Source organism: Paroedura picta, chromosome 5, assembly GCF_049243985.1.
Source record: "Paroedura picta isolate Pp20150507F chromosome 5, Ppicta_v3.0, whole genome shotgun sequence".
Lineage (NCBI taxonomy): Eukaryota > Metazoa > Chordata > Lepidosauria > Squamata > Gekkonidae > Paroedura > Paroedura picta.
In genome coordinates, this window is record NC_135373.1 from 74,824,486 (window position 1) to 74,837,352 (window position 12,867).

At 43.5% G+C, this 12,867-nt stretch overlaps 1 protein-coding gene across 40 annotated transcripts in view; it reads left to right on the plus strand.

Annotated features, from left to right (window-relative positions):
- The first annotated feature begins 2,872 nt into the window (after positions 1-2,872).
- NRCAM (neuronal cell adhesion molecule) overlaps positions 2,873-12,867 on the plus strand; it is a 193,182-nt gene continuing 183,187 nt past the window's right edge. For 24 of the 40 annotated variants that reach the window (XM_077338528.1, XM_077338525.1, XM_077338540.1 and 21 more), the window contains exon 1: positions 2,875-3,042. The gene's annotated coding sequence lies outside the window, so the exon portion shown is untranslated. Of the gene's footprint in view, positions 3,043-3,377; positions 3,579-3,780; positions 3,933-4,207; positions 4,587-12,867 lie in introns of those variants that run through there. The other 16 variants (XM_077338555.1, XM_077338556.1, XM_077338561.1 and 13 more) reach the window with 6 other exon arrangements.

The window sequence follows — 12,867 nt, forward strand, 5'->3', positions numbered from 1 at the left end:
CTTTGAGAGTATATCACCCTGCATTCTTCCCACCTCCCAAACCTAGTTCACAGGTTACTCTCATGAGCAATTAATCAGAATAGAGATCTGGCTTGAAAAGATAACAGATACAGCCTCAGCCAGGCTCTAATTGTAAACATCTGATTGATTGATTGGTTGTATTACATGTGTGTTTTGTAGCCAGGGTATCCTAAGATTGTCTGGCAGACAGGCAAGAGAAGTTCAGAAGTGATTTGCCATTTCCAGCCACTGCATCATGACCCTGGTAATCCTTGGAAGTCACCCTTTCAAGTGCTAGCCAGGGCTGACCCAGCTTAACTTCCAGTGGCTATCCAGGCTGTGTCAATTGTAAACATCCATTGATTGATGACATCTTCACACACCAAGCTGTAACTCTTAAAGAAAAAAAGGTGGGGATGTTTCAAGATGCTTTGCCTGGCATATTGTAAAGCTGTTAACAGTTCTGGATACAACTGTTAAAGGGCAGAATAGAAATTTCGTAAGAGAGTCAGTGAAAAATCCTCAAAAAGAGTGTGTGACCCCATAAGGATTTCAAGGCAAACTGTGAAGAAATTCCAATATTGTTTATTGGAAATAAAACTACAATGGAAGGATATGATAGCTAGAGTAGTAATTGGAAGTAGAAAAAAGATGTAAGATCTGTGGCTTGGTGTGAGTGGGAGTATTCTGTGTCTATGACAATTATTATAACTTTCTTAGTCTTGTTGATCTGATATTTATACTCTGTATTGTGGGTGAATTTTTCACCTTAGGGTTAGATTTCTTATTTGAAGTATACCACGGAAGATCCCCACTGATTCTGTATGAGGTTTCTATTTAATTTTATATTATATTACAAATTCACACTACTTTGAAGTATCATATCATATACCCTTGTACTAAGAAGCAAGCCTTTCTGAGTTCAATGGGACTTGCTTCCAACAAGAAGGCATAGGGTTGCAGTCTCAGAATTCTAAATTGTGCCTTACTGTAACCCAAGCACTTGTCTTTATTCACAGCGTAGGTGGGAGGAGTGCTACCACAGCAACCTGGATTTAGCAGGTGCAAACATTCCAGCACTATACTGGAATATTTTATTTTCAGACATATAAAGCAGTTTTAGGAATCTGAAGCTACCTGATGAACAATAATATTTTTCACTCCCCAAATTTATGGTGCCCAGTTTTGTCTTTCCATGAAAGTGCCTGACATTATCTCCCTTTTCCTCTTTGAGAAGTTGACATCCTGTTTTATCAGGATATTTTTGGGTGGGGGGAGTAATTCAGCAAGAAAAATACTAAGCAAGAGTTCTACTGTATTAGAAATAAGTGTTGCGTAGCTAGAATAGGGTGTTTGCAATGATACCTTTTTGAAAGGGCAAGCTTCTGGTTAGCTGGTTTGATTCCCTGCTCCTCCACATGCAGCCAGCTGGGTGGCCTGGGGCTCATCATAATTCTGATGGTGCTATTCTGACTGAGCAGTAATATTGGGGCTATCTCAGTCTCACCTACCTGTTGTGGGGAAGGGAAGGCAATTGGCTACTTTGAGACTCCTTCGGGGTATAAAAAACAACTTTCTTTGTCAGAGCTAAGGATAACCAGCTAAGGATCCCTGGCCCTAAAGAAGTCCGCCTGGTCTCAACCAGGGCCAGAGCATTCTCTGTTCTGGCCCCCACCTGGTGGAACGAGCTCCCGGAGATCGGGGCCCTGAAAGAGCTTAAACAGTTCAGCAAGGCCTGCAAAAAGGAGCTCTTCCGCCAGGCATTTGGTTGAGACCAGACATAACCGACTGAAGGGCCCCTGCTCCCCCCTGCCCCCTTCAGAATTTCACCAATATGCTCTGAACCTGTTTGTATTGTTGCACTGTTGTATTGTCTATATTGTTTATACCGTTACATTGTTATATGGTTACAACCATTAGTTATTATTATTGTAAGGTTATTCACATGTTTATAGACTGTTTTATGTATTGTTCTTTGTTCTTATGTAAACCGCCCTGAGCCTTCGGGGAGGGCGGTATATATATAAATAAATAAATAAATAAGGGTAACTGATAGAAACTGATGTTTTATGGCAGAACAGGCACCCTTTTTAAAAAAAACCCACTAGATTTGGATCTGGGAGAGTCAAGCTCAACTCTCCTCACCATAGAATTGGTAACCTCCAGGTGGCACCTGAAGATCTTCTGCTATTCTAAGCAATCTCCCCTGGAGAATATCACTATTTTGGAGGGTAGTCTACCCTGAGATCCCTTCTTTCACCAAATCCTGCCTTCCAAAGGTTCCATCTCCAAAATCTCCAGGTGTTTCCTCAACTCAGAGCTGGCAACTTCACCATTATGGAAGCTTGCTGTGTGACCTTGAGGAATGAATATGTTATATGGAGAAAAATAAAGCATAATACTCTGAATAAAGAATATCAAGTTACATCTCCGACATAAATTCAAAATAAGTCCCTACCTGATACTAATTGGCAGGTGTCCTCTATGTAAACAATTTTAAAGGTCCCATAGGCTGTGCTTCCTGTGGCCTACTTGTGCAAGTTAACCACTACAACAGGCACAGTTGGGGAAGGGAGCGCAAACTCTATGAGCTCATCGGCCCTTCGCTACACTTCCTGATCCGGACACCGGTCTGTCACAGATATAGACAAGGTGCATGTGAGTATAGCGCGTGTAAATTGTCCTCTTCCCGTGCACTCAGGATACGTTATCTTCGGTTATACCGGCAAGCGGTTCGGCTAACGAGGGCAGAGAGAGAGAGAGAGTGTGTGTGTGTGTGGGAGACACGGGACGGAGGGGGCACTGAGACTTGCGTGCACGCGCCACACGGAAAAGCGCACGCGCTCACCCCCCCCCCCCCCCGGCCCGGCTGGTTGAGCGGAGCGGGGAAGGCGAGACGCTCGGGGACGCGCGCGCCCTTGCCTTGCCTGCGCGAGCCCTTCTCTCGCATGCTTGCCGGACTTGAGGGAGGCGAACGAGGAGAGCGAAGCGCGTCCCTCACGGCTCCTGGCCCGCTCTTCGGCGGCGAGGCGACGGCGACATGTGAGTGAGCCTGTCAATCCGGGAAGGGCGGGGCGGGGCGGAGAATGCCCTCCACGGGAGCGGCCAGGAGGAGTGGAGGTGGGGTGGCTGTCACCCTCAGGCAGGCCGGAGGGGCTGGGAGACGCCGCCGCCGCCGCTGCCGCGCAGGAGCTTGAGGTTGCCTCGGCTGTGGCGAATCGGCTCGCTTTCTTTCCTCCCTCCCGGCTCCCCATGGCAACTGGCTGCCGCGGGTTGCGAGGACCGCCGCCCCCCCCCCCCCCCCGGAGCCTCAGCCGGGCAAGAAGGCAATCCCGAGAGATCTGGCCGCCGCCCATCCCTTGCCGCCAGCGGGTGTAATGATAGGGGGCTAGGCAGGTGGAGCACAATAAAGGTCGCAAGGGGGACAACGTGGGGCCCACGCGCGCGCACACACCCGCCCGCAGTCCCGTCTCCACGCCCCGGTGCCCTGTGCAGCAGTCGTTGTGTGGAGCAGCGGCGCAGGAACCGGTTGCACAGCGGGGCACGCTTCCCCCCCCCCCCCCTTCGATTTACAAGCGGTAGGTTTGATGTGCTTGGACTGCTACAAAATTTTTTTTAAGGCTTTGAATCAGACTGTGCAGGGGCGGCTTTGCTTCCCTTCCTCTGTTGAACGAGGGCAGGGGCGGCTCTCTCTTGGACTGGCCGCCTGAATCTCTCGGCGACTGACGGTGTGGGTGTGCCTCTGTCGTGCGTAGCACAGCCCCCCACCCCACCCCACCCCACCCCACCCCACCCGGCGCGTGTGACAGCCAGCCTCGCCTATGCAGTAGCCCACCCTGCTGGCATGCCAAGGGCTGAAGTGGTTTGGAGGAGAGCCTGCTGCGCTGGCCCTTCCTGCGCCAAGCCGGGCGGCAGACCTTTGTGAGCTACAGGTGCGTGGATCCTCTGGTGGCTGCGAGCCTTCCTGCGGCGACCAGTCGGGCGTCCTCGGCAGGGACCTGGGCTTTGGGGACAGGCCGATCACTCTTGGGTGGCAGAGAAGAGTGAGGCGTGCGGGGGTTGGGAGCGCCCGTGGCCAGCCTTGGAAATGCATCTATTGATTTGATGGGGAGCTAGCAAGGCGGCAGCCAGCCCCGCCTGCCGGGATTTCCTGGCACGCAGAGCTCAGGCTCTCCCACCCAGGCGGAGGGCGTGCAGGGTAGCCATTACAGGCGTGCTTAGGAGGGTAACAGGCCGCCGGCTGGTTTCATGCTTTTTGTGGAGCCCGCTCCACTCCGACAAATCGGAATCCGCTGCGCATCGGGCAGAAGCCCGCCTGCCCGCCTGCTTTGCTTGCCGCTGCAGCTGCGTGTGCTGGGAAAGGAGCTGTCTATGCTGAAACAAGCAAACTCGGCCCAGGAGGATTAGGGGTTTAAGAGGCCCATGTAGGCGACAGAACTCCCTCCCATCTCCATCTGTGCTAGACAGATTTGATGATGAGTACTCGGTGTACTGCTTTGGAGAGGGCTGATCCACAGCGGTGGGTGATCAGGTTGTAGACTACTTGGGTGGAGAGGACAGGTGCCTAGTTGAAGAAAGTCAGACAGGTAGGTAGTAGCCTGTTTTCTGATAGGGTTTTATCCCCCTCTGTGAATGGGATCTTAGAAGCAGGATTGTCAGTGCATATTTTATTTTTTTCTCTCATGAGCTTCATGTGTCCTTCTTTGTGTCTTTTTTTCTTAAACATGACTGTGTGAGAGACTGTATGGTATAACAGAAAAAGAATGTCAGTATCTATTATTAAAAGCAATCCAAAGTGAGAATTTTAAAATTCCAGTAGTTAATAGTGTTTTGCAAAGCTAGTTACAGCCAGAGAGGTTGTGTGTAATCATATAACTGGAATTGACTGTGAAGCTGTCAGATGCACAGGAGATGCTCTACAAAAACTCTGTTTCCTTTCATTGAAGCTTGTGCAGAAAATGTCCATGAAAGACAGCCATGCAACAGATTTTTGTGTTAGCTCCAGGTACTCATAAGCCTAATAAGAAAATCTGGGCCTAAAAAAAGTTTTTGTTGAGGATAGAAGAGTCTTTCAAATCACACAGTGAAGTGCAGATTAATGTAGTGGGGTATATTATTTGATTATTACTTGCATTCGTATAGCTCAGTCATGTGTATAATATCTTTTTAAACTGATTATGTAAAGAAAATATTTGACATTTTCGGTCAGAATTCTAAAATTAATATCATACAAGTCATAGTGTTTGACTAATGTATAGTAAATTGTTTCTGGGTTCTAGAGGGCTGTGCAGTTGTGTTTGTTCAACATAAAAAGATATAAAATCACTAGTAACTCAACTGTCCAAAGAAAAAACTTCTAAATTCTATTAGGTGCACCTAAAGTAGGTCCTTGATTCATGTATATGTAGAGCCTTTATTATTACTCTCTCAAAGTTTCCTTAAACAGAGACTGTGAAACTGGCGTTACTCAGATACTCTTTAATTTCTCACAACTATTTGCTTCTTTGCTGTTTTTACAGTCCGTTTTGCACTTTTAATATGTGATGATGGGTTTGTACACTATCTGTGGTGCTGGGAAGTCAAGACAGTGTTCCTGAAACTGAAAGAACCCTCCTGTGTTGCCTCTGGCCACTTTGGTGATGCTAGACTGACAAAATCAAAGGGTTCCCTTTTAATTTGCATATTTCTGGATAATGTTTGTCATATCTAATGCATGCAAATAATAACTTAATCATAATATGCTTATTACATGTGATATGGATATAAGTATGATCCCCCAAATCACATGTATGCTCACATATATAAATTATTTGAAGTAAATGGAAACAGGAGTTATATAAGAGTTTATTCTTTAACTTGTTTGGAAATTAATTTCTGTGTACATTAGGAAGATTGCTTTTAATGCAAATAGACAGTTTTTATCTGTTATTATGGAATTATAATCTGTCTATATCTTGATCAAAACAACTCATTTATCTGTTTTTACCGTTGTACAAGAAAACATATTTGGATTTTGTTTTGCTTTTATTGTGCACCATTCTAGTACAAGGCTTAGTACAAGGTACAAAACAGTTTTTCAATTAGCAGAGTATGCTTTTGCATGTGGAGATGCCCTTTTGATATGAGAAAGTTCAGTTTGTTGTTCAGTTGCTGTCCATTTATTCAGCTGTTAAAGTGATTCATTTGAATTAATATTTAAAACTGCTAATTAGAAAACCTATCATGATTTTGACTTCTACTGTACAACAAATATCTGCAACAAGCATTCATTTTTTTCTTTATTGAGCAATGGAAGGAAATATTCATCTACTTGCCAGTTGATTAGAATATCTTATTTTCCAGTATGCCAATTATTTTATTCTCACTGGCTGGCATTAGTGAGATTTTAATATAGGGCAAGACACCATCATCATCATCATCATAATCACAATGAGTATTCCTAGTAAAAGAGCCTCTTGTGGCGCAGAGTGGTAAGGCAGCCGTCTGAAAGCTTTGCCCATAAGGCTGTGAGTTCAATCCCAGCAGCCGGCTCAAGGTTGACTCAGCCTTCCATCCTTCCGAGGTCGGTAAAATGAGTACCCAGCTTGCTGGGGGGTAAACGGTCATGACTGGGGAAGGCACTGGCAAACCACCCCGTATTGAGTCTGCCATGAAAACGCTAGAGGGCGTCACCCCAAGGGTCAGACATGACTCGGTGCTTGCACAGGGGATACCTTTACCTTTACCTATTCCTAGTAAAACTAATAAGAAATCGAGACACTGCAAACAAACATTTATGGCTTACAGTAACAATACAGAATCAAATGGGTAGCCATGTTTGTCTGAAGTAGCACAATCAGAGTCCAGTAACACCTTTAAGACCAACAAAGATTTATTCAGGGTGTGACCTTTCAAGTGCAAGCACTCTTTCTCAGACTAAGAACTCCGTTTGTGCACCCCCATGAACCTGTCCTTCAGCATGATAGGAAAACCTTTATCTCTAATGAAGTCATATCCTGAGTTGATCCACTACATCATAACTTTCTCCTTCTATAAGAATGCCCTCCTGAACAATTCTGTTTTGCATATTTTGAAAAATAATAGAAGTATGTGGGCTTTCCTTTTAGCCTCAGGCATGCTATTCCATAAAGTAGGAAATAATGCCACCACATGAATAGGAAGTTGCTGATTTTATGTCTTTGCAAGTTGCACTTTCAGAAGGCTTTTCTCAGATTAGTGGAGCTGTCACAGGAGAACCTAGTAGAAGAAGTGATCCTGCAACTATGAGGGTACAAGGGCTTTGTAGGTGATTTGAAGACTGTCCAGTTTCAGTGTCTTTAAAACAGGAGCTTTGTGCAGATTCTGCTTAATGCCTAATAGTACCCAATCCATGTCATTTTTTACTAACTGGAGTTTCTGAGTTATCTTTAAGGGTAATTCCACACAGAGTGCATTACAATACTCTAGCTCTGAAGTAACCAATTGCATTGCACCACATGGCCAGGTGTGCAGAGTCAAGATATGGGGGCATCTTCAGAGCTAAGTGGGAGTTGGTAGAATGAAACTGGAGTGGTGATTTTTCTAAAACGGTGTGACAGTGTTTGAGGCTTAAACTGGTCTGAAAAGGATCACTGATTTCTGACATTAAACAATGTATCAGCTTATTGTAAACTCAGGTGCCTTTATGCAGTGACTCCTTATGCATGTGGGATCATTAGCAGGCATAAAGTGCTTTTGAGCTCTTTCACTCTGATTTCAATTTAGGGAGCAGTATCGCTGACCTTTTCTACATTGAGAATTTGCCCTGCCTTACCACTCCTCTGGTCATGGGGCTAATTCCCAGTTTCACATGATGTCATCACTGGGCTCAGGCCGTCCCAAGCCTGGCCTTACTCCAGCCCTTGTTTGCCCTGTGGCAAGGAAACACAGATAATTCCACGTTCCCTTTTTTGCCTTGAGCATTGATGGGGCCTATGTCAGGCCTGGACTGTGGGGAAGGGAAGAGTTGGGCAATCCTGACCTGGCTCCTTCCCACCCTCAGCTGTGACTACAGCATCCTGGAAGGGACAAAAAATGCCCAAGGCAGCTCTACCATGGTGCGCAGTGCAGAAGAGCTGCCTGAGGCATTTGTTTTATTTTTAAGTATGACGTATTACATTGTAGCACAATACCTGTTCTTAAAAATAAAAAATGGGACCCTACTGCCACACAGCATGCAGAACCTCACTGCCCTGGATGCCTTGTCTGGAGGCACAAATCCAGGGTGTCATCTGCACAGGGCTTTTTACCTACTGCCAGCTTGAATAAATCCCTGCCATTTACACTGAATTTGATTTCCACTTTGATTTGGGGTGTTTTACATTTTCCCTCTGCAGCATGTATGATTGATCCAGTGTGACCCTGCCTTTCCCCCGCAATATCCAGAAGTGGATATAAGCCTCTATATTAAAAAAAATCAGCATCAGTAAATATGCAGATCTCTGCTTTTTGCAAATTAACTTGCTGCCTCTAATGCTGTAGCAAAGCAGTCTTCCCTGATTGGCCAGGGCATCAGTTCAAAGACTTCCTGGTTGCAAGGCTTGTCTTAAAGTGACTGTGCCCCAGAAGCCCTTACTTCTCTCAGCAGAGATTTGTTTCTCTGATTTATTCCCCCCCCCCCCGTCCACTGTCTCCAATCCTCTCCCAACTTGTTCAAGAAAAGAAAGAGACACCTGCTGCACTTGTCTCCTCTCCCTGCTCTGAGCTTTCCCAGTCAAGTGCAGAACACTTTATGTTTCAGTTGGGGGGGGGGGAATAGAGGAAGACCTGAGTTCAAATCGATCTGAATTCAGCAGGATCCACAACTGAAAAAACAAAGTAAGTGCAGAATCAGGCCAGGATGGACTGGATGCAGTAGGGAAAATACTCCTCTGTCTGGACCCAGGAAGAGGCAGGTCAACGTGCCCTGGCCCAAACACCCAGTGGCAGTCCAGCACGGCACTGCTGGTGCGGAATAGGTCCCATTGGCTCTCGCACTGTAATTTCCTAGGAGGCTCTGATACATGTAAAGCTCTGCCAATGCTTTTGGAACTTGGTCTCAGAGCCAGAAGTTGTGAAAGGGTTAAAGTTTGTATTTTTTTTTATTTGTAATTTACAAATGGAGAAAGCAGATTATCAGTTAAATCTGTGTATCTGTTGAACTGTCTTACAGTGTTCTGTTGATTACTTGGACATGAAATTGGGGTCACTACGGGTGGGCAGGTAGTTGTGAGTTCTTGCATTGTGCAAGGGGTTCGACTAGATGACCCTGGAGATACTTTCCAATTCTATGATTCTATGATTATTTGATAACAATGTGCTGCTTTTCTAACTAGAATTGTTAGCAAAGTACATATAGTTGATATGTCCTCACATATGAGCAATTCCTTTGGAAGTATGTGGTGGTTGTGGTCTGTCTTGTGATGGCCTGAATATTAGAAATACATAGTGAGAAAGTTTGGCTGAGGCTATTAAACAGTTCAATCATACCTTCAACTAAGAAAAGAAGTAAATCCAGTATAGTAAATCCTTAAATTTTTCCAGATCACTCTGTGAATTAGCATGTTATGCTCCTCATATTTTTGGCAAATAGAATTTCTAAAAATACAACTGAAGCAAACATAAGGAATATAAAAATGACACATGGGGGGAGGTGTTCAGTTTTTTAGTTCAGTTTTTTATTCTGCAGTAAAAATTAAGTAGGAAATAGCAAGCTGCAATCAACATAGTTAAGTCATTTCCAACCCTGTAAACGGAGAGAATAATGTAGGAGTTCGTATCTAAAATGCATTGAATTTGCCTTTGGCTTCTTGAGTGGGCAGACAGCATTCAAAAAATTCAGTACATGTAATAAATAATACTATATTAATTATTGTCAAATATAATGATTTAGGTGTTGTCACCTTGAAAATACATTTAGAATATATGAGTAAATATGTATTCACTCTACCAATTAAAACCAGTATTAACCTTCATACATTCTTTTGCAAGCCTAACATGATGTCCCCACAAGCGTCATAATACTGTTATATGTTGATCAGTAGGCGTAGTTTCAGTCTAGCTTTATTGCTTTCTTCAGAAGCACTGAGGACTGACTGAGCTTTTCAGTTATTTACCTCAATAGAAAACTGAAAAGGAAAAAGTGAACAAAGGAGGTCTGTTTTGCCTGTCCCACTTGCTGGGCTGTTGTCTTTGCCCTTTTCAGTGAAGGAGGGGGTAGAGCTGGGTCAGAGTTGAAGAACACTGAAAAGGAATTCAAGCCTCATGTCTAAATTTGAATGATAGCTTAGTTTGAGTGCTGAGTGCATTTATTTGAATTGAATTTTTTGTTATCTGGAGAAGCTTTAAGTGACAGATGGTGATGAACCAACACATAGAATGTTGCATAGATAGAAACGTGTTCTGCTCCTGATTGAGATAATGCAGTAAAAATCTAGTTATTTGACAACGTTCTAAAAATAATAAGTGGGTGGTTAGACATTCATTTCTTCTGTGATTCTATTCTATGATTTCCTACATTCTGCAGGGGATTGGACTAGATGTCTCTGGAGATCCCTTCCAACTCTGTGATTCTTTCTATGTAATATGATTTAGGTATAAGGTCTGGCATATGTCATACAATAAAATATTTTGTTATTTATATCTATTACTTTGATTTTTTCCATGTGATAGGATATGGTGCATAAAAATAGAGGTGCTAATGTGGAAACTATGTAATGTTTTTATTTGGTGCTGCCCTTGAATTAGTTAGAAGCCAACTCTCCCCTCCTCAACCCCCCCCCACTATATAAAGTAATTTTTTGTTCATAGCTTCAGAGATTATTGCTGTTTTTCCTCTTAATAATGATTATCTGGGGAAATAGTAATACAGCTTTTGCTCAGCAGTCAAATATCTTTTTTGTTTATATAAGCCATGTTTTTTTAAGTCCATTCTGAATAGGAAACAAGTATCTGATGATAATATAACTTTTCAAGTTGACCTTAGAAAAAAATTAGCAATTGAAATTGTCAATTAACCCAACTATAATTAATGTAGGACAACTTGTAACTCTTCTAGGGTTTAGTACCTACTCAGGAGGGATCTAGATTTTGAAGCCTAAGGGGTCTTTAGCCATCATTATGTGATGTTTTTAACGGGAAAATCCTGGCAAACCAGCTGGCATGTGTTCTTGGAGGAAAGGAGCTCGTATCTTTAAATATTTATTATCAAATTAATTAAAATAGCTTAAGGAGCATATTATAATCAGCATATACAGCCATCTCCAACTTTATATCTTTCTGCATGTGTGCTTAAAAGCTCATTAATTTACATTTCATATTTTTGTTGGGTTTGTCTACCTAATTTTGAATCTTAAAAAAGCTATGAGAATTATACAAATATGCTAGAAAATGATAACCCTGTTATATTAGATATTCTTTTTTATGACAGTTTTATGATGCGGAGCTTAGGGATACATTGGCAGACACACTGTACACTATTACATTCACTGACTTTATTGAAATTAATAAAATATGCCAGTACTTGTCAGTCATTGTTGCATTTATTGTTCTAGACACTACAACCAAGAAATAGATGTATTACTTACTAAGTATTTAGAGTGAATATTGTCTGCATGTTCTTATCTGCATGCAATCCTAAAGAGTGTTATTCCAGCCTAAGCCTATTGAAATTAAAGGGATTAGACTGGAGTAACTTTCTTGAGACTTTCAGCATTAAACCCTCACTAACACCACCATTTTCTTCAGATGACTTGTTCTTCCCACACCCATTGTGGCTATGTTCTTATTAATTAATTAATTAATTAATCAATAAATCAATTCATTCATTCATTTGCCTCCCCTATTGGGCCAATCACCCTGGGGTAGTTTATAGAAGTATATGTATATAATAAACCCATACTATAAATACGTTAATATATTAAATACATTAAAAAATCAATAGAAGCTATCAGTACAATCGTTCTTTGAATTAGTTTAAAACAGAGTCATCATCAGTTGTCTCTATAGCTAGTAGAGTAGGAGGAAGAGACCCATGTGATGTTCTCGTTCTCCCAGGTATACTGGCCGCAGCCATAAGCCTGGCAGAAGAACTCTGTCTTGCAGGCCCTACAACGCTGTGTTTGTGTTCGGGTTCCCTGCAGCGGAGTTGGACTTGCAAGGGCCTTGCACCCCCACACTGGCCTCTGGGAAAGCAGCCAGAGTCGGCCTTCCCAGGTGACCCAATGGGAGATCACCAAGCCATTTTGGCACACAAGCCTTATCACAGCCACTCAGAGGATGCTGGCACGAGACAGACAATTGCATCAAACAGGGCACACACCTTCTCCTTCAGCAAAGAGACTCCTATCAACCCAGTGGGACAGCAAAAACCAACAAGCTGACAGCAAGAAGCCATGGGTGAAGAGGGGCAGGTCAGATTGCAGAGCAGTGAAGCAGCAGACCTGATTGGGACTTCTTCCTCATGCCTGCTTAGGCTCAGATCACCACTTGTTTGTATGTATCTTTGTTTTCCTCGTTACATATGGAATTGAGCCTGGTTCGGGGTGGTCCCAGGGCTGGCCCGACTTGCCCCCTCAGTTGCTCTGCAGCAAGTGAATATGGAGAAATCCATGTTCCCTTTTTTGCCACAGGATACAACGGAATATATGTTGGGGCTGCCCATTCATAAGTGGAAAAACTCGAGCCATCCCCAGTCAGGCATTGCTCCAACCCCCCCTCTCCCCACATCACTTATGTCGTCTACTCTCACAAACTTCCCTGGCCTTAAAAAAAAAAAATTCTAATCACGTTACAATGCAATTCCAGTGTAATGAAATAACAACCCCCCACTCACCCACTGCCATGTTTGGTCAGCACCTTTTCTTCTTTCTC